The sequence below is a fragment of the Polypterus senegalus genome, chromosome 12, assembly GCF_016835505.1.
Source record: "Polypterus senegalus isolate Bchr_013 chromosome 12, ASM1683550v1, whole genome shotgun sequence".
In the NCBI taxonomy this organism is placed as follows: Eukaryota; Metazoa; Chordata; class Cladistia; order Polypteriformes; family Polypteridae; genus Polypterus; species Polypterus senegalus.
In genome coordinates, this window is record NC_053165.1 from 111,848,093 (window position 1) to 111,870,984 (window position 22,892).

Below are 22,892 nucleotides of genomic sequence, written 5' to 3' on the forward strand. Positions count from 1 at the left end.
TCTACATTCGCCAGAAACTTAAAAAAATTAGGAATGCATTGCATGGGCTGCCTAAACACAGCAGTGTAGGTGTCAAGGTCTTGGGATTGACTCACTTACATGCCTAGGTGAAGAGGCATCACAAGTGGTGTTCAAGGAAACATAAATATGGCTAGCAAGCCTGCCCTTCAGTGAACAGGCCATCCTGCTTTCTAATGTCCGATAGTTTCATCTGCAGCCGAGTACTCAGCATGAGAAATGAGGCTGCCATGTTTTTATTTTTGCTGAGACGTGGCTGTGCAGCAATACTCTGAGCCATTCAGTTGAACAAACTGGTCATCTTGTGTGCAGACAGAAGCCCCTCAGAGTCTGGCAAGACCGGTGGCGTTGGTATGTGTGTTTATATTCACAGAGTGATTTATGAGTGGGGTGGTAGTCAGAAGCTGCTCACAACTGGTTTTGTCTTTTCTACTGAAATGCTGCCCTCACTCCCTGCCATGGGACTTCACTGCTCTTATGATTGTTATGGTTTGCATCTCTCTCAGCTGTATTGCTAAGGAGGCACTGCTTGTTCTCTGTTGGGCTAACAGTGATTTGCAAACTACACCGCCAGATAAATTTAAAGGCTGTTTTGCCTAAACTTCACCAACACATGACCTTTGCAACTTGTGAAGAAAGCAAACTGGAGCTTGTTGCTAGAAACACCACAAACGCCAGCAACCAACCCCAACTCATATCTTCCAAGCTAATGCCAGCACACAGACCATTGCAAACATGTGCCACATAATTTCAGTAGCAGATCACAAGATGGCTGAAGGTGCTGCCTTCAGTCTGCAGGGCCGTTCTGATTACACAAACTCTTAATATATTCAAGGTGGCCACCATGTATGGACTTCTCGCCCATTTAAAGGAATGGGTGTCATCTATCCCTGGTCACATCAGAAAATGTGTAAAAAAATGCATAGGTAATCTCAATGTCTCCAAGACCATTGTCAGATCTGGTGAAAAGGACAGCAAGGGCACATTTGTTATGTGGTGTCTGGGCAGCAAAGCACGCTTATGCATGGAAAGGCCAAAGCCATTTTCAGGACAGCAGAGACATGCTACAGAAGTGGCAGAGTATTCAGGCCTTCATTGGTTATAAAACCACAATACACAGCTTCGAAAGGGATGCCATCCCCCCAGACCTGCTGAACAACTTCTGTGTACTGTTGGGCGTGACAGGGAGGTAGGCCACTTGTCCTGCTGATGATCAAGGATTATGTCTGCCCACAGCTCCTGAAAGGGGAGTAAATGAGGTAAAATCTGCTGGACCACACAGCTTGCCTGGCTGTGCGCTTAGGTAATGGGCAGGCTAGCTGGCAGACGTCCTCACAGACATTTTGAATGTTTCCATAAATCAGGTGGTGGTCATTAAATTATCTGCCTTCTGCCTCAAATGACCATCACTCTTTGGCACTCACAATTTCATCATGAAGAGCTTTGAGAGGCTGATAATGAGGCGCAGTAAACCTGGTGTCCCATTCTCACATGACCTGCTCCAGTTTGCTTATCACTCCAACTGGGTCCCATGTCCTATGCCCTTGACCCAACTGTGGCCCACCTGGATAAACAGTACACATATCTAAGGTTGTCTTTCATTGATTTGTGTTTGGTATTCAACACCATCATGCCTCTGGAAGCTGGGCATGCTGGGCTTTAACACGACTATTTGTTGAAGAATGCATTCTATCCGCATTGGGGGTGACATCTTCAGCACCCCAGGGCTGTGTGCTCAGTCCACCCTGTTGCACTGCAAATTACAGGGCGGTCTAATTATGCAGATCCAGATCGTTTGGATGACTTTGATTTATGCGGGGACAATTCCAGTTCGGCATGAAGACGATTCTTCATGTCAGCAGTTCGCACACTTCTCGATGATCCGGGATTTTTTGGGTGATTTTTCTATGTAATAAACTTATTAAGTTATAGCGTAATAAAAATTGCATAATTAGATCTGGACCACCCTATACAGCTCAAACAGAATCATTGTGTGCACCGATGACACAGCAGTGGTGGGCTCCATCAGAAACAGTGAAGAGAAGCAGCTAGTGTGCTGGTGTGCGAGCGACAATTAGTGAACTCTGCTGAATTCACTTTCCCTCGAATTCAACTAAAACACAGAAATCTTTGGGAATTTCAGTGAATGTGGCAAAATGCATTAAGGTCAATGGGGAAGGAGAAACTGAACTCTCTCTGAGTGGATTATCATGTCCTTTTAAGTGCCCCTGATGGCCAGAGAAGCATTTGCTATCTATGCTGGACCAATTTATTGAGGCCAAAAATGTGACCTGAGCTGTGAGGCAGCAGTCCTAACCGCTGTGGCACCATGCCTTCCAGAGATAAATTCTACTCCCAAGTCCACAATACTCTGAAGTTCTTCATCTCTGTCTGTGTCTCCCAAACTCTTCTCACTATGACTGGCTAACACACACAGAGCCTGTAATGCAAGGGATCAGCGATGTGTACTCCTGTTTGGGTCCTGTCACTGTCACTACCTGATCAGCACTACATGGCACATAGAAGAACAGGCCTAATCCAGCAGCAAAGACACAATGTTAAATGAAGCTACGCACAACAACAAAGAACATTCATTAATGGCAGCTAATGTGCTCCTCAAATAAAAATATACAAGTTTGTTTTTTTATTACATTTTTTTTAAACAAATTTGGATTGCAGATCCAGCTGGAATACCGACTGGTTAATAACATCCTGCACTCATGTACATGCCATAAACCAGGGGTCCCCAACTCCGGTCCTGGAGGGTCTCAGTGGCTGCAGGTTTTCATTCTAACCCTTTTAGTGCACTGTTTTTGTTGGTAATTAACTCCTTTTCCATTCATTTTAATTGACTTTTTTTAATAGATTTGTTCCCGTGAATTTCTGCCCTGTTCCTCTGAATTGCTTCATTTCTTTCCTTAAATAGCACACAAAGAGAAATGAAATGTGAAGTGAATAAGCCAACAGAAGACCAGCTAAGTCAGGGCCTCAAACTCCAATCAATTTCACTTCAACCAGTTGCTTAATTAGGCACCAATTCTTGTTGTTAATTAAATTCGTTCCAAAACTCTGGTCAAAACCCGATTTGGTCGTGACCCGAAGTAATTTCCCCCATAGGATTATATGTAAATACAATGAATCCGTTCCGGACCATACAAACTGTATGTAAATATATTTTAAGATTTTTAAGCACAAAAATAGTTAATAATACCATAGAATGCACAGTGTAATAGTAAACTAAATATAAAAACATTGAATAACACTGAGAAAACCTTGAACAGAGAAAACTAACATTGCAAGAGTTCACGCTACATCCTTACAAACCGCTCTCTGTAAACACTTTTTTTCATGAGTTTTAAGCACAGGGAAAAAGATGAACATTTGAATAATCCGTAATTTATACAAAAACTAACCGTAAACAACCAAGAAAACTAACCTTGCATGAGTCGAGTTCTAGCATGAAGGAAGTGAGGAGGAACTGGGTGGAGAGGAGATTACAGTTTTGAGGTAAAGTCTGTGACGATGCGGGTTCACTGCATGCTCCCATCTCGCTTCCGGGATCCCTTAAACCCGTCACCGTCGGTAAAGTTACTGATGAGCACGACAGTGAGGCACTACTTTATAATGGAGCAAGGGGATGGTGCAAAAAGTGCCAAGTGCTTTTATTAAAATCAACAAAACAGCAATCAAAAACAAAGTCCAAATTAAATAAAGTGCAGTGCTTTCAGAATCCTTCAATAAATAAATAATCCCATAAAAACAGAAGTGAAGTGGAGGTTAAAATCCAATAGAAAAAGTCTTCATTAAATACAACGAGATTAAAACAATGCTGGAAGCAGTCTCTTTAAAAATAAGCCCGGTGCATTCTTTAATGGGTGACCCCCGCTGCCTTCTTGGCCATATGTGGTCATCCGTCCTACTTCTGGTCACTCCAGCTCTTTGATCGCTCAGCTGGAGCGACCGCTTCCTTCTGCCCCACTGAGTGTCAGTCGAACACCCCTGCTTGGGCTCACTGTCCAGCTGCCTGCCAGCAAGCACACGCTCGCTCGCACCGGTTCTTCCCACACTGCTTCTTGCTTACTTCCTCCCTCCGCAACCTCTGTCTTTCTTTTCTTTTTCCTCCCTTTAGCATCCTCGTGCTTCTATTTATGAAGAGGACATGGCAGCTGTAGCACGGCAATTATTTATTTAAAACTGGCCTCTTGACGTGAGCTGTGGACCCACTATACCACAAAGTCCCTCTGTGCGATGCACGTCTGACCGAGATCAATGTACTGTACAGGGTGAGACTAATAACGTGCGGAAATCATCAGCGTGTACGAACCGGAAGGGAAACTGGCTTGTTCGTCACCCGAGTGTGTGGTCGTGAACAGATGCAAAAGTTTGGCAAACTTTTTGGTCGTAACCCGATTTGTACATGTTCAGAGACGTTTGTGAACCGAGGTTCTACTATGTAACCAATTTAGTCTTGTAGACTTCTCAGAAAAGGTTCAAGATGAAAATAAATGGGGAGACAGCGTTTTTGAAAAAGGCAATATGGCTAAAGACAACCCACAATAAAACAAAAAAGTGTACTGCTAGAGAAAATCTTTAATCTAGCGTGGCAATGGAATTGTAAAAAGATGAGAATTAAGAAAAAAAAACAACCTGTGATCTTTCAATTCAGAACTTTGGCGTGGTGTGGTATGGCATTGACCAAGCAGAGGGTGACTTCAGCCTTGCTGATCAGGCGACTTCTCATCAGGCTAAAAAGTTTTAGATGAGACAAAAAATGCAGCAGCAGTTAGAGCACACCCTGTATCGTACCAGTCTGTTCTGTTCTGTCCTGTCGGGCCAGTGTTTCACATGTACTGGAGGCGCATGCTCCTGGCTCATGAAGACAGAACAGTACAGGGCACTTAACTCGATCACTAACTAGTTAGTTTCGTGTGATTGTTTCTAGGAGGTTGAACAAATTCAGTTTTCGTCAAATTGCTGACTCATCACTAATGAGTCCCTCCTAATTTCACGGTTCATGCTCATGTTTCACTAATATGCAGAATTTCTAGAAGGATATAGCATATAATAGTCCATGTCATGTTATTTATCTGGATTTTTTTTTAAAGATTTGGATTAAGTGCCACATGAGAGGTTAGTAATCAGAATAAAAAGTCAGTCCACACTATGTAGATGGCTGGAGAATTGACTTAAATATCTGAAACAAATGTTTATGGTGTGAGGATCGTTTCAGAATTAGGAGATGTAAAAGCTGATGTCCCTCAGGGGTCAGTAATAATAATAATAATAATAATAATAGTTCTTTACATTTAAATAGCACTTTTCTTACTACTCAGAGCACTTCAGTCAGTGGGGAGCCACATCAACCACCACTAATGTGCAGCATCCACCTGAATGATGCGATGGCAGCCATTTTGCACCAGTAGACTCACCACAGATTAGCTGTTAGGTGGTGAAGGTGTTAGAGATAGTTAGCCTATTAGAGACAGGGGATGATTAGGGGACCAGAATCACTAGGCCAGGTCAGCAGGATACACCCTGCTGTTTACAAAGGACAGCCAGGGATCCTTCATGACCACAGACTCAGGACCTCAGTTTTACATCTCATCTGAAGGACAGTGCTATTTTTGCAGCACAGTGTCCTTGTCACTGCACTGCACTGCACTGGGGCATTGGGATTCACATTCAGACCACAGGGTAAGCACCCCCTGCTGGCATCATCAATACCTCTTTCAGCAGCAACCTAAGCTTTTCCTAGATAATCTCCCATCCCAGTACTGGCCGGGCCCAAGCATGCTTAGCTTCAAATGGATGACCTCTTCTGAAGTACATGTGCTATGGCTGCTGCTTTTTTATTATATATAAGTAGCCTTAATTAGAATAACATTAACAAGTTGGTTAAATTTACATATCTTCTTATATACATGTAATACGCTACCTTGGCTGTTTGTTTGTCTGTCCAGGATTATAAATAACCAGTAGCTCGTAAACTGTTTGAACTATTGACCTGAAATTTGGTAGACATATACTATGTGACGTCCACTATCCACCTTCAGGGTGATGACTGACCTCCAAGGTTATTCTTCTTTTTGTTTTTATTTTATTTTATTGAGTAATCAACTCTCAGCGGCAGCCAGCAGGGCGGCTGTGCGGTGCATGTGTACGCGCGCTGTTCTCATTCCTACCACCTTCTCCGTCACTTCCACTACTTCTTCATATCTTAAATCATTCTTGAGGCAGATTGAAGACTTAAGTGCCAGCTTAAGTGAAAAATTTAAGAAAACGTACGGAGTAATTGCAACACAAAAACTGACTTAATCAGTTTTAACGTGAAAATATGCCGACAAAAGAAGAGAAGAAGCGGGTCGCTAGGATGGAGAAAAGAAGAGCTGCTCAGGAAGCAGCAAGCACATCAACCTCTGAGCAAATGAATGCTAAACGTACAGAGAAAGAGGGGATTAAACTGTGAATTCTCAAGTCGGTGTATTCACTGCACGTTATCGTGCCATTACTGGTAACACCATAATATGTGGAAGGGCAGATAATCAAGAATCAGATCACTACAGATAGACCTGCACAGAATTCAAACTTTGGCAAATTTATGGTGGATGAAATTTAATGTAAGTAAAAGTAAAGCGATACACATATAAATTAAGAATGTTACATCTGAGTGCACATTGGAAGTAAACTTGTATCCCTTATTAGAAGGACTCAGGAATCATAGTGGACTATTGACATCAAGACAGTGTACAGAAGTCATTAGAAAGGCTAATAGAACAAAAGATTATGTAGTTCAATGTGTGGAGTAGACGTCAAGGGATGTGAGGATTAAGACTCCACATAAAACAGTAGGGAGGCCATACCTGGAGTACTGTGTGCAGTTTTGGTCTCCATGTTACAAAAAAGATGTACAGTATGAGATAAAGTCCTAAGGAGGGTAGCGAGGCTGATTCTGGGACTGAGAGATATGAGTTACGAGGAAAGACTGCATGAGTTGAACTTTTACAGTTTAAGCAGGCGGGGAATAAGAGACGCCATGATTGAATTTTTTAACTTGGTAAAAAATTTGTATAGTGGATCTTAGTTGTTATTTTAAAATGAGATCTTCAGCAAGAAAATGGGATCGAAACTTTTTAAGTGTAAATTTCGCCCCAACATTAGAAGGTTTTTTATTTATCCAGAAAACTAACAACACAGAGCAGGTTACCCAGTAGTGTAGTAGACAGTTGTATTTTGGGGACTTTCAGATCTTGACGTGATGTCGTTTGGAGTAATCAGTTGAGTAGAAGTGACACGATCTGTTGGGCTGAATGGCCTGTTCTCTTTCACATTGCTCTGATGTTCTGAGCACTGACTTTATCTGAGCTTGGGAAGTTGTGGGACCCTCGGTGGCTGTACACTCCAGTCCACTCTTTAAACAGCCAGGCACCTTTGGCAATCTACACTGTAGGATAAGACCCCATGATTCCCTGTGAAGCCAGTCTTGGTATTTATTTGGGCTCCTCCCAGGTCACCCCATTTTCCCTCTCCTGGATGTTTTGTTTGGGACACAGACTGGTTTCAGTTGTCACTGCAGATATGCCACCTTCTCTGTTGCCTAGGGAGGTCCCCTTCCTGGTTATATGCCACCCTGGTGATATCTTTACACTTATAAGGTCTTGGTAGGTGGACTGCGGCACAGAACTGTAATCAGCTCAGTTGTACAGTGGAAGTCAGGGCAGAGTGCTTTAGCATTCCAAGATGATACGCACCACTTTAAATTCCCTACTTCATTTATCTGCTTGGGTGGGAGGATCGAAATCTTCGCTAATCATGCGCTTTGTTAAGGTGCAATCAGCAGGCCTTCAGCTTGTTAATTAGTCAGCCTTGATGCCCACAGAGCACAGCATTAAAAAGGCACGGTTTTAAAGAAAAAAGTGCTGGACAAGTCTTTTGGCAGCACTAGAAGTCAGAACTGGGTGTAAATGAGCTACTGCAAGCATGAATACAAGTTTTTTTTTAAATTTTATTTTAACAACAATAGTCACATGAGGTTGAAAAGTGAGAGAGGTGTCAGCAGTAAGACTTCAATTTTGACACTGCTATTAATTTTCACAGCAGAACTTTTCACGTGGAGAGAAAAGAAGGAATTTTGCATAATTGATTTGAGAAACAAAGTAACATTACCTCCAATTTTCAGGCATTAAGTGGAAGAAAATTCCAGTGCGTCTGGTCCATAATCTCCAAGAGCCAATAAACGGGGCCTAGCTGCAACCCTTGTGTCACCCAAGGTGACCCCTTAGTATGGCACTTTTTAACTTCTCCAGCATCACCTTTTGACATTTTAATGGCCTGTAAAGATGTCGTTTGAGCCTAAGGGTAGCCCACCGGTCCACATCTGTGACGCCTCAGCTCCTAGAACGGTTTCAGTTATGTTTCCCATTAAAGCTCGTTCAGAACTCATACCTTAGGTGGGGGGCTCTGTTGTGATTCTCCAGTGTTTTTGCATCAGTTTAATATTTTTGTATGTGTTGTGTATTTACTTTTGTTATTTATTTTCGTCTTGTTTTGGTGTCATTCTGAAACTCCATGGGCGTTTTATTAAATCTGTTGTTTTACGGTCATAGTAAGGCACCTGAACCAGGTTTGTGTGGCATCTCACCAGTATAAAACATGGCGGCTCTGTATTTGCATCATTTTTAGACTGTCTCCCTTGCAATTATTTGACTTTTTTTGGGGTTTCTGGTCACAACTCCTCATAAAAAAGTTTTCACTCTTTCTTTTTTTGTACTTCCTTTCCGGTTATTTTCTGGTACATTTTTTCACCTGTCCTTTTCAGGATGAATCCAACTTCATCTACCTTTGTGGGCACTAATTATGGGAACTATGACACATTACCGCTATGCCAAGTGGAACAATTGTAATGTATCCTGTAATCAGCCCTGAATAATCAGGGCAGTGGAACAGGAGGGAGCAAACCTTAGTGGCACCTGCCTAACAGGACTCCATTTTGGACAGGCGGCCGTCAGCTTTAAACACCTTGACTTGGTCAACAAACTTCCCAGCTTCCAATGTGGCTACCGAGTTGTTGAGGTGATCAATGTTCTCTCTGTGAGAACTGGGGACTTCTCCACTGAATTCATTCCTGAGTATTGGGTGCAACAGACATCAAATACTAGTTTTAGCTTGCTGCAGCTGATCACCTGCGTTTTCATATTTCTTCTGGGAAACCCCATTTTAATTTGCGCATTTTTGAAGCTCACCACACTTATCTGGAACCTGATCATCGTGTAAATGAAGAGATGGGTGTCGTACAACAGCAGCAGAAAATTTATCAGAAGTGAAGGCCTCTCCGTAGACAAAGACATCCACCCCCATATAATGCTTATGTAAAAATCTCTAATTTGAGTCATTAATCATACTGTACGTTCATTTAAGAAATACCAATTAGTTTTGTGATGACAAATAAATGTATTAAAAATTGGAGAGAAACTCTCCGAGATACAAGGTGACCACTTTGCTCTACAAGCAAAGGGCCCAAAAACATTGAGAAGATGGCTCACAATGACTGGGGTCCACAATTTGCTACTATGACATGCTACCATAAACATGGGCCTCAAATCGAGGGTTGCTCAGCTTGTGCTCCAAGGACAGCAGAGTAGGCTCTCTTTCCCAAACGAACCAATGCTGTTCTGCACCCTAGCAGATGGATGTTAGAATATTGCCCTTTTGCTTGTCCACCATATACTCACATGGATACTGTCTCAGCGGCCATTAGCCCTGCTTGCACGTTTTGCCTGGGGGGTCTTGTGGCTCTATGCCTGTCCTGAAGGTAGCCGATAGATGGATTTGCTGTCACTTACTGCACTGTCTTGTCTGACATGATCTAGTCTTGCATGAATAGATGTGATTCTCAAACGAGAATACATGTCCTTTTTTATCTTTTATTGAATTTATTAAAAGCATATAACATTCCATTCAATCAAGTCAAACTTAACAAAACTAAATTCAATTCAACCCCCCAACATGGGACAAACCATTAAAAAGCGTGTAGTGGAGAGCGTTGAAATCCTACACTGCAAAGGCTGCATCCACAGGGCTTCTTCCTAAAACACAGACCCCCATTTCCATCAGTCTGTGTGCTAAGCTAAACCATCGGGATTCAGGTTAAAGACCTGACACTGTTATCCATTCAGGAGCTCAGTAGTACAATAAGTGAAGCTTAATAATCTATACTAATAAAAGGCAAAGCCCTCACTGACTGACTCACTGACTGATTGACTCACTCACTCACTCACTCACTGACTCATCACTAATTCTCCAACTTCCCATGTAGGTAGAAAGCAGAAATTTGGCAGGCTTATTCCTTACAGCTTACTTACAAAAGTTAAGCAGGTTTCATTTTGAAATTCTACACGTAACGGTCATAACAGTCGATAACGGTCGAAAACATCTGCCATGTTGAACTTTCTTATTTATGGCCCCATCTTCTCGAAATTTGATAGGTGGCTTCCCTGCACTAACCAAAACCAACGTACGTACTTATTTCGGTGGTATGATGCCACTGTCGGCTGCCATATTGAACTTTTCAACAGTCTTTGTTACTTATGAGCCCATCTTCAAGAAATTTGGTATGCGGGTTCCCAACACTAACTGAATCCTACTTACATACATATATACGTCCATAGCCTGCACCTCAGTCACCGTGTGAGGCGTTGGGTCCCCATCCCAACGCCTCCCGTTGTTGGCTGCCTGCCTATATAAGACCGTCCGTCGCTCCAGTCTCTACATTCCCTTCCTTGCTTCGCCACGGGATTCACGTCTCCCTACTGATAACTACAGCCTTTTTGTTTAATCCACGGCTTCTCCACTGTTTTATTGTTTGTTTATTACAATTATAGTTATTGTGTAGGTATTTTAGACTTACTTTACATTGCTCAGGTACCCATTTCCTTTATCATTCCAACCCCCATTACCATGTCTATTGAGGTGATCACCATCGATCAAAGAACTGTCACTTACCAAGTGGTTTCCATGCCCGGAGATACCACCTACCTTTTCCATTCTCTTTGTTACATATTGTACGGCCATATCAGGCTCACTCTTGATATCTGGAGGAACATTGTGTCGTATGTATTGAATGACTGGGTCAGGTTCAAGGTGTGGACTGATGACGGTACAGGAGATAATTATACTACACAGGAGCACTATAAGAGTGAAATGCTTAAGCCCTTCACCTATGGTTCTGCATGTGAGTTGATGGCTGCCGCTGAATTGTTCGGTTGTCGCTTTCAAGTGTACCGAAATGGCCAAATATTTTACACCTTTGGACAACCGCCAATTCCTCTTAAACATCTTAGATTCACAGGTGACGATTTCAGTAGTGAACACTTTGATCTTTATGAATGTTTAAACTCTCAAAAGCTGGATGTGATTTTATTGATGAAACCGGTTGTGTGCTTACAACGCTTGACAGATGCCGAATGTCTCTTCAACACAAGTCCTACAAACACTGTCGTAATTGAAACAAACCATAAAACTCAAACTGATTATGACAGCAGCAATCCAATCTGTGAGATTTGAGACAAGATTACTGTTCACATGGCCAACTGTAAGTTACATGCTCAAGAGTAAGCTCAGTGCACAGCTTGGTCATATTACAACCGGAGGGCCGAACTGACAACATGGTATACAAAGAGATCCTTAACAAATAATTATTGGCATATTTTCCCTCAGTTTAAAAAGGTAAAATTTTCTTCTTAATAAAAAATTTAATGCAGTACTTCGCCGCTGCGAAGTGCGGGTATTTTGCTAGTAAATTTATATATTGTAATAATAGAAATGACAGACACACACACATAGACCATCACACATTTGAGAATGGCCTCTGTCTGCTATCTGTCTGTCATTGTAACTGTTGCATCACTATATGACATGGATGTACAATGTGTTAGAAACTGTGGCTATTTTCTCATGGCCTCTTTGCATTTCTAATTAAACAATAATGTTAAATTTTTTTAGTTATCCATTTAGATGTGCAGTTAGAAGGTGAACGTTGTGCGTCTACTGCTTCTGTTAGGCAGATTTGTTGATTTGGTTGTTTTGGGTCTTGAAATCGCCATCTCCTGAGGCTCTTCATTATCCGCTCTATTAACGGCAGTCCTTTTGGGACACACACCATTTACTTCAAATGCATATTTTGCGGTTCATATTTTCATGAATATAACCGCCAGGTCATTCAAACTTACATCATCTCCTCACTCCTGCGACAACATATCATGCTTACCACCTGTCCATTGATGCCGTTGAGTGCCAGTGTATAATCTGATGGTACAGAAAGTTTTTTACCCTTTCATCAGGTTATATTTAAAATGTGTAATGTGCACACGTGACGCACATTCATATGTCTCATAGGGTATTTTTGGGAGACTTTTCGACTGTAGATGGTTCATCATAAACTGAAGCTTGCTGTCTATCAGACCAGATTAACGAGAGTACCTCTGATCTTCACAGTTCAAAATCACCGTCCTACTTTGAGTGTCACCTTCATGAGACATTGGGTTGTTCTAGAAATGTGACACTCGGTAAGCCGTCTGATTATTATCACTCACATTTAAGGAAAAGTCAGTCATGGTTGTCTCCATATTTTACATCTGGCTACAGCAAGACTACACATCCCTTGACAACATGGCAAGATTCTGAGCAGGTTGCACCTCCTTTCACCTGTGCTGATGTTCCCGTATTTTGCTCTTTTAGAAAACAAGGCTTACATGTAGGACATATCACCCCCTAGAGAGCCCTGCACTCCTTCACTGAGATAAGATGGACCTTTCCTTCCTTTGTCGGACATGGTGGACCTTTTCCTATTCTATCAAATGGAGACACGTGACACAAATGATATCTACTAGTCTAAACAATGTCTAAAAATTCTGTCTATTGGTTTTACAATCTTTACATTTACATTTACAAATTTAGTAGACACTATCCAACACGACTTATGAAAGAGGCTAAATATAATCAGCCTGTTTTATTACAGATCATGGTTACAAATTTTATTACAGATCATGGTTACAAAATTGAACGTCAAAAGTGAAGAGGTCCACACCAAACAGAGCAAAACAAAACTTGTTACTCTTATTTTAACCAAATTATTCTCAATATTCACAGTACTAGGGGGCCTTCAAATGCTCCTTAAACACAGTGAGGTAATCGGCGGTTCAGTTGGTGGCAGGCAGTTCATTCCAACTGCTCAGTGCAACATATGAAGAGAGTCTGAATTGAGATCTGATGACACACAAAGATGGAGTGACCAGATGCTGTTTACTAGCAAACCTGAGTGGTCGAGAACTTACGAGTGCGGGGTTCGGGGGTTCTGGAGAGGAGGGTCCGTCGGATAGTCGAACCTCGGATTCAGGAGGAACAGTGTGGTTTTCGTCCTGGTCGCAGAACAGTGGACCAGCTCTACACCCTTAACAGAATCCTGGAGGGTGCATGGGAGTTTGCCCAACCAGTCTACATGTGTTTTGTGGACTTGGAAAAGGCGTTCGACCGTGTCCCTCGGGGAATCCTGTGGGGGGTGCTCCGGGAGTATGGGGTACCACACCCCCTGATAAGAGCTGTTCGGTCTCTGTACAACCGGTGCCAGAGCTTGGTCCGCATTGCCGGCAGTAAGTCAAGCTCGTTTCCATTGGACACCTCCAGGGCTGCCCTTTGTCACTGATTCTGTTCATAACTTTTATGGACAGAATTTCTAGGCGCAGCCAGGGTGTTGAAGGGGTCTGGTTTGGTGGACTCAGGATTGGGTCACTGCTTTTTGCAGATGATGTTGTCCTGTTTGCGTCATCAGGCCGTGATCTTCAGCTCTCTCTGGAATGGTTCGCAGCTGAGTGTGAAGCGGCTGGGATGAGAATCAGCACCTCCAAATCTGAGACCATGGTCCTCAGCCGGAAAAGGGTGGAGTGCCCTCTCAGGGTTGGGGGAGAGATCCTGCCCCAAGTGGAGGAGTTCAAGTATCTCGGGGTCTTGTTCACGAGTGAGGGAAGAATAGACGGTGAGATCGACAGGCAGATCGGTGCAGCATCCGCAGTGATGCGGGCTCTGCATCGGTCTGTCGTGGTGAAAAAAGTGCTGAGCCGTAAGGCAAAGCTCTCATTCCTACCCTCACCTATGGTCATGAGCTATGGGTAGTGACCGAAAGAACGAGATCGCGAATACAAGCGGCTGAAATGAGTTTCCTTCGCAGGGTGTCTGGGCTCTCCCTTAAGGATAGGGTGAGAAGCTCAGTCATCCGGGAGGGGCTCAGAGTAGAGCCGCTGCTCCTCCGCATCGAGAGGAGTCAGATGAGGTGGGTCGGGCATCTGATCAGGATGCCTCCTGGACGCCTCCCTGGTGAGGTGTTCCGGGCACGTCCAACCGGGAGCAGGCTCCGGGGAAGACCCAGGACACGCTGGAGGGACTATGTCTCCCGGCTGGCCTGGGAACGCCTTGGGATTCTCCCGGAAGAGCTGAAAGAAGTGGCCGGGGAGAGGGAAATCTGGGCCTCTCTGCTTAAGCTGCTGCCCCCGCAACCCGACCCTGGATAAGTGGAAGAGGATGGATGGATGGATCAGAGAATTCTAAAGGAAAATGTCAGGACATCTGTCCATGAACTGAATCTCAAGAGAAGGTGTGTCAAGCAGCAAGACAACGAACCTAAGCACACAAGTCGTTCTACCAAAGAATAGTTAAAGAAGAATAAAGTTAATGTTTTGGAATGACCAAGTCAAAGTCCTGACCTTAACCCAATCGAAATGTTGTGGAAGGGCCTGAATTGAGCAGTTAATGTGACGAAACCCACCAACATCCCAGAGTTGAAGCTGTTCTGTACAGAGGAATGGGCTAAAATTCCTCCAAGCCGGTGTGCAGGAATAATCAAAAGTTACCGGAAACGTTTAGTTGCAGTTATTGCTGCAAAGGGAGGTCACACCAGATACTGAAAGCAAAGGTTCACGTACTTTTGCCATTCATAAATATGTAATATTCGATCATTTTCCTTAATAAATAAATGACCAAGTATAATATTTTTGTCTCATTTGTTTAACTCGTTTCTCTTTATCTACTGATTATGTTTTAGGTCATATTTATGCAGAAATATAGAAAATTCTAAAGGGTTCACAAACTTTCAAGCACAACTTTATGGTAGAATCTGACTGAGAGATAAGTTAGAGCTCAAATCATCTAAAAGCATTCCCTGTGATGCCGACGTCAGAGAGGTTTAACTGTTTTAAAGGCAAAAGAAAGATCAAGAAGGATGAGAAGAGATCACATAATGGTGGCTGTAGCCAGCTGTAGTGTGTCAGTAGCAGTTAGCAGAGCCGTCTCTGTGAAATGGTCTGTCTTAACAACATGACTGGTTAAGAACAAGCAATCTGAAAGAGAAAAGAAGAGACTTGTTTAAAGACAGCATTTCCGCAGGTGAAACATTCAAATCACATCACCTATGACATTTTCATGGCTGATGCCATTTTGAGTGTGTTGAACATATCCGTTACGTTATATCCTTTTTTAGCCGGCACTACAGTAGTCCTAATATCCAGGAGCGTCGATGCTTTGTGAATCACAACCTTTCAGGGAAGCAAATCCCTGAACCCTGCCGTTTGTCCTAATGCTTTTTTTATAATCTTGTTGCTTTAAACCTCACTAGTTTTTGATTTTGAACAACTCAGCCTTCAGAGCCAGAGAGGAAGAGCATCAGCAGCACTTTCTGGTCTCAGATTCTACTGAGGAGGACTTCACACTTCATTTTCATGAAACGGATGACATGGCCTATAAGTGAAGAAGGGTCAGTCCTGACGGAGATCAGAATGGTGAGTGGTGCTGCTACTAGTCCCTCAAAGCCTGCTGTTGACCCCCATAATTGCATTTTAAGATGCCATTATAATATTCATATTGTACAAAGGCTGACAGGAAACATTTACGGAGGCTGAGTGTTTTTATTTATTTATTTTATAATTTTATAAATCTACAAAGGTTTACTGGGACTCAGCCAAGGCCACAGATGGCATAAGTGGTTTAGAATTTTTCCCAGGGTGTGTCCCAGAGGCCAGGGTGCATAGAAGCAATGCTAGGACCATGTCTGAGTGTATATAATGTAGACGCTTAGTCACTCTGATTATGAAATGTCATTAGGAGGAGTCAGGGCAGCGGTCAACCCGAGCTGTGATTGGACATCTTACTGGGAGAGTTAGCCAGATTGGTAGCCACACCATTACCAGTTTTGGGGCCAGTTAACCTAATGAGAAAACTGGAGTACTTGGAGGAAAGGCAATTGAAATGAGAAAAAAACAAGAGAAACCCATGAACTGGGCCGAGAACAACAGAGCTGTTAGCATTACCCCATGGTGCCAACTGAGTGTGTGTTTTACGTGCTCACCCGCTCCTCCAGAAACTGAACTAAAATTCAGTATAAACAAACATGCAAAGATAAATAATTAAAAGCATTATGGGCTGTATTCTAGAACAGTGGTTCCCAAACTCGGTCCTGGGAACCACCCAAGGTGCAGGTTTTTGTTCCAACCAACTTCAGTTCATAATTGGACTCCGAGCCTAATTACGTGGGCTGTTATTTCCCAGTTTCTGTGTTTTGGAGTCAATGAAGAAGTGTGTTAATTCATTTTAATAAAAATTAAGCAGTTATATGTGGATTTTTTTTTTAATTTTTATTTATGATCACCCTGATTTCCATTCTGCCTTTCCATTATTGACTAATTAGCGGGTCTAGCTGCCCTCATTTTTTTCACCCTGTAAACATGGATCCCCGCCTGATTTGGAATTCATTTCACAGCCCGTCTTTGCTCCTGAGTGTTCCTGGTACTGCGTGACCCCTTGGTGGACAAAGCCAATCATGTGGTCCTCTGCTGGCCTGCACTATGTCACCAAGCACTCTGTCCACACTCACACACAATAAAGTGCTGATAAGGCCGTCCAGCCGCACAAGGAGCTTATCTCAGGTTACAGCCTGCCTTTTGGCTTTTATCTCCCTCCTGCTCTCTAAATCTTTTGTCTTTTTGTTCGGCAACAGGCCATGAAGCTTATAATGGTATTGGGCTCTCCAAGCCATTTTCATTTGGGTAGACAACTTTAGATACAGGCAAGTAGCAAAATGTTTTCAGATTCAGTTGAGAAATAGCCATTTATCCATCCATCTGTCCAGTTTGCCATACCAGCTGCACTTCAGAAGAGGTCATCCACCTGAAGCTCAGCATGCTGGGACCCAGGCAGTTATTGGGATGGGAGAACATCTAAGAGAGCTTTTGTTGCTGCTTGAAGAAGTGTTGGTTGAGGCCAGCAGGGGGCACTTACTCTATGGTCTGTGTGTGGATCCTAATGCCCAGTGCGGTGATGTGGGAGACTGGACAGTAAAAGTTGATTGATGAAGGAAAAAATGAATGTAAGCAGTTTTAGCTAAAGGCTGCAATGTAACAAAATGTGTGAAAACTGACAGGTCTGAGTACTTTTGGAATCCACCACATGTGTGACTGATGAACGATTTTTATCTGACTTGTGTCAGCCCGCCAAGTGGCATCGTGCTGAGCTGATAATGTGCCTATTTCTGGCAATTATTCTACATTCACACAGGTGACTTGGATGTTCTTCTTTCTCTAAGTATCCAAAACTGGACTTTGCAACATGACATCACATTTGCACACACCACATCCTCCATCATACCAGTATGTTGTAAAAGAGGACAAAACAAAGATGAAGATTTGTGCGACAAATCTGATTAAGTAAGACAGACAGGAAGAGGCGGGTCCAGGCGGGCGGACGCTGGGCGTGACATCAGAGGTGGTGAGGTTGTCAATCATCCAGAAGAGGTGTTAGAATACAGCGCCACCCTGTGGTTTGGTGAGGAATTACTCCCACCAGAGCCTTTAAGATGTCCCCAAGGCAGTGTGTAAGGTGGTTATTCAGTTAGACCAGAACAAACCCATGGGCATGTAGCAGTCATTAGTAGTTGAGATGATTTGAAAGTATTTCAGCTCCATCTTGAGAAGTCTTACCTGCTAGAGAGGAGTCAGATGAATGCAATAGACAAAGGTGAAGACAATCAATGAATACTGTCATGGAAATGCTGTGAAGAAACTCCAAGAGTAGAATACATTGGCAACGCAAGTACAGCCAGGTGAGCCACAGTGTGCCAAGTCAGGAGTGATTAAATGTGACAATACGTGAGCTGCCATTGAAGCCTCTGTTATGGTGCTGTCAAGAATGCCAGGGGAGACTCAGTAATGATAGAGATGGGTTCAGATCATCAATGTGTTTTAAATGGTGCAACGAAAAAATGTGCAAGGTACTTTTTAACTTTATATTCCAATATGGAGATCTGGCTACCAGCTTGTGACCTGTTGGATTTGGGGACAGTCTGGGGGTACTGAGCTGCCTGTTTTACTTAGGCAAGTCCCCCAATGTTAGCCTCAGAAATTGCTTTTTTAAGCTCTGTTTGCGAAAATTGCAAAGTGGTGAAACAGTGAGCCACAGTACCTTTAAAGGGTGTCTCCCCAGAAAGCCGCAGTCCCTTGAACAGTCAGGTGTGGTGCAATGTGTCACCTTTCTGCTCCTTTTTGCCCTTTTTTATTCATGGAGGTTCGTGTTATCCCAGAACGTAATCAGCTAGGTGTTTATTTGCTGCCTGAAAGCAGTGCTTCTAATGCCAGATGAAATGCAACTCCGCAGAGGCACGTGTCTCGTTTCCTCCTGGTTAAATTCAGCTACATTAACCACATCAGACAAGCTGGGGCTAACAGAGACTATGCGGTGAAACTCGAGGCTTGGAAAATGCCTCTTTTCATAGGAATGTACGACAGTGAAGTGGGTGGTGAAGCTTTAAAAAAAGAACAGGACCAGCATTAAAGATGTATTAGAATCCCTGCTCTTCGGGATTTCTGTCAATGCTTGTGCCAGCTGGCCAGAACATTCATGTCATGCCCATCGTCCAGGCTTAGTTTTAGTATTTTGTACTGATAGAAACCCATACTTCTGCAATAGAGACAGGTTCCTCTTTACATATGGCATAAAGTTAATATCACAATCATGAAAGGGTAATCTAATAATTACAGAATGGGACATATGTACAGAATTAGGGGCTCTTGAGGCTCAAGTGAACATAATTATGTGACACTAGCTCACCAGGGGGTGCCAAAGCTAAAGGAAACTCCCAACTTCTACGTGGAACTACACGCACATTCCCTTAAAAAGATGGGCCCTCCCAAATGCGATTATCATTTTATTGAATTACTAATGACATCTAAACATAGGGGTGGCACGGTGGCGCAGTGGTAGCACTGCTGCCTCGCAGTTAGGAGACGCGGGTTCGCTTCCCGGGTCCTCCCTGTGTGGAGTTTGCAGGTTCTCCCCGTGTCTGCGTGGGTTTCCTCCCACAGTCTAAAGACCCTCCGGTTAGGTGCATTGGCGATTCTAAATTGGCCCTAGTGTGTGCTTGGTGTGTGGGTGTTTTTGTGTGTGTCCTGCGGTGGGTTGGCACCCTGCCCAGGATTGGTTCCTGCCTTGTGCCCTGTGTTGGCTGGGATTGGCTCCAACAGATCCCCGTGACCCTGTGTTCGGATTCAGCGGGTTAGAAAATGGATGGATGGATGGATCTAAACATAGTTAGAAGGGACTGTTTTAACTGAGGAGGCAGCACATGAAGTGCAGACCCCACCTATTTTTTCTTCCCCTGTGAAAGGTGTGAGCCTGTTACGACTAAGGAAAGGGGATTATGGGAGAAGGTTATAGAAGCAATCAGAAGGATTCACATATCTGCTTGCCTCCTCCTTAGTTCCACACTTTAACATTCCTACCCGTCCACATCAGCAGACTTTAAAAGGGAATTCTAATGAGCTCTCTGTGATGACTATGAGTGAAGAGAAAAGTGACTATTTATTGCATATGTTGTGGCAATGCTGTGTCGTTGTGTTCTGCCAAGATGATGAAGACAGGGGTGGGCCACTAGGGACCAGGAGAAGACACGTAGTCTGATAAAATGCAGGGTCTGAAGCTGTTAAATCTACCCTAACTAGCAAAACTGAATTTGCAAAATAAATTTATTTTAGCTTCCATCAAAGTTTGCGTGTAAGCGTTTTCATGCATTCATTCTACACGTTTCTGCCTAAATAAAGATCTCCAGTGAAAACAAAAATCACTGGGCTCATTTCCTGTCACCTGAAGCCATTTTGTTCAGGTTGTTCTTATAGTACATACAACGATGATCACTTTGACGATTATGAAAGCAATCTTGGCAATTTCAATCCTAAAGATCAAAGTCAAAAGTCAAAGTCAACTTTATTGTCATCTCTGCTATACACTGTACAGGTACATAGAGAGACGAGACGACGTGGCTCCAGGTTTCCAGTATAGACAAACATAGAACAGCATAACAGAGGATATAGAATAAATAGGCATATGAAATAGACAATAAATAAGTGACACATTTTAAACTAGAGAATGTGCAATATGCATTTAAATAAAGTTTAAGAGTTTTTAAATAAAGTTAGAACTAGAAAAAGACGAAAACAGAAAAGAAACTTGAACTCATCTGTGCATGAAGTATAGGTAGCAAACACCGTCATAAGCAGTTTCGTGCGTTTTGAGGCGACTTCATTTTAAATTGTGTAAAAAATGTGCTGCACTTCTCTGTGGTGATGTGAATGAGTGGCATGGACAGAATGGATTTTATTGGTTCCTTCCTAAAGTAGGCCTACAGTTTTTGACCTCTTTTTTCACCTTTGACTTTGCTCCTCGTTTTGCCTGTAGGCTTTGATTGCCTTACTGACGGTCTTTCTGGCTCTCACTAAGTCCACACTTTTTGACTACGATTTTTTCATTACGTTGCCATGTCCTGGTCGGTTTAGGACTCACAATACCTTTGGTATAACACGGTTACCCATCTATTCTATAAAACATATACGTCCCTAATAAAACAGTCGATATTTCTATGACAATCTAAAAGATGGTGCTGTACAGATCCTTACACAGATGTACAGCCACTCCTTTGTTCTTCATCTTTTTCTTTTCAGGGTTTTCCTGTATTAACAGATCAGCCTTTCTGTAAATAATGGGTCACTAATGCCAAATGGCCTTCAGTAAGCAGTACTCTCATGCTGCTGATTGCATAGCCAGCCCCTCACACTTATTATTTCAGTGGGAGAGTCAAAGCCATATTGACTTATTAACGTGACAGAGGTGACCTGAAGAAAGCTCCCAGGCAAAATGTGTGGAGATCGGTGAGCTTCAGACGTGAACACTACAAGGTAACGATGGCTGCCTACCAGCTGTCACTTGTGAACTATGGACCTGCCAAGTGAACAAGCAGATGGAAAGAAGGAAACGGTGTGAAAAGCAGCTCTCCAGTGCTGCATCTGCCTCTGAGTGTAAGTGTGCTTCTTTTCCTAATGTCATGCCTTAATAGGTCTTAATGTGAGTCTTTATCTGTAGCGTTACAGCCAGTGGTGTTGTGGGGCCTTCCTCCTGCTGTCCGGCTACTCACTCTTCTCAGGGCAGCGCCTCAGAGGATAAGGACGGGAGGAGCAAAGAGCAATCAGGCGTGTGGGCAGCAGGCGGACGGACCTCCTTCAGCATTACATTAGCTCATTTTGTGTGCCAACAGCTGAAGGAGGACCAAAGGCCTGCCTGCCTGCCTGTGGCCTAGCCACCGACTCGCTCTCCTGTCCTGGCCACAATTTCCACAGGCATTCCGTAGTGTTCCTCCCAGAAGAAGGATCGGTTGAGTACAAGGAGTTGCAATGTTACAGCTTGTAAATCTAAAAATAAACACATAGTGTACATTGAGGCATATTTAGATATTGGGTTAAATATTGAGATCTTCAGTATACAACTCCAGTCTATAAAAAGAAGCAGAAAAGAAGATTTGGGATTTGCAAAGCCTTTTTTTATTTCTCCAAGTTGCTGTTTGCTTTTCTTTTTCCTTCACACAGATTCTCTTTCTCTTGGCTGGTAGACTTCAGTGGAGTTTGATTGATTTACTTTCTGTCTCTATTTGTTTGTCTCTCTTTCGTACTCTTTCTTCATCTCAGTCTCGCTCATTCTCTTCATCTGCTCTCTTTAGGGCCATGAGTCTGTTGGCATATATTTGGGTGTTGAGAATAGTACAAAACATCAACTGAACCAAACTTTAACACTATGTGACAGTCCAGGCCGGCTCCACTCTCCCTGTTGCATTTGAACCCAAACCATTGATAGTCATATACCAAAATGAGCCAGGCAAATGAGGACACAAACATCCAGCCAAGGGGTAGGTGCCAAAGTGAGAGTGCTTTTATTAAAAACAATCAAAAATCAAATAGAGTTTAAAAATTCTGTGCATTAAATTAATCTTCCATAAATAATCCAATATAATCAAACTGATGATGTCAAACGTCATCCCATTAATATTCCATTAAAAACAAGGTTAAAAATCCAGCAGGAAGCAGCCCTTTAAAACTCCAGAGCACGAGGAGATGTCAACCAGCAGACACAGACCATCCTGTGATCCTGACCCCGTGTCCCCGCCGCCCATCCCATGACATTCCACAGGGCGCCGACTCCTGTTGCCATTCTGTGGCCCTGAGGGGGAGTCCTTCTCCCTGGAACAGAGCCCCCTCTTGAGCGCTGGCCACTCACTCCATCCTCGGGGCTCATATTCCCATCCACCTGCTACCGCCCTGTCTTACACACTCTCTCTCTTACACTCCGGTTCTTCTCTCCATCATTTAACGTCCGCCTCATTTTGTTTTGTTCTTTCCTGTCCCAACATTTCTGTCTCTGCCTGCCATGCAGGCTCCTTGTATTGCTATAATTGGGCAGAGATGTAACCCTTTACCCACTCTGAGGCATGAGTGCAGCACCTGACCAATCCTCTCACTTTT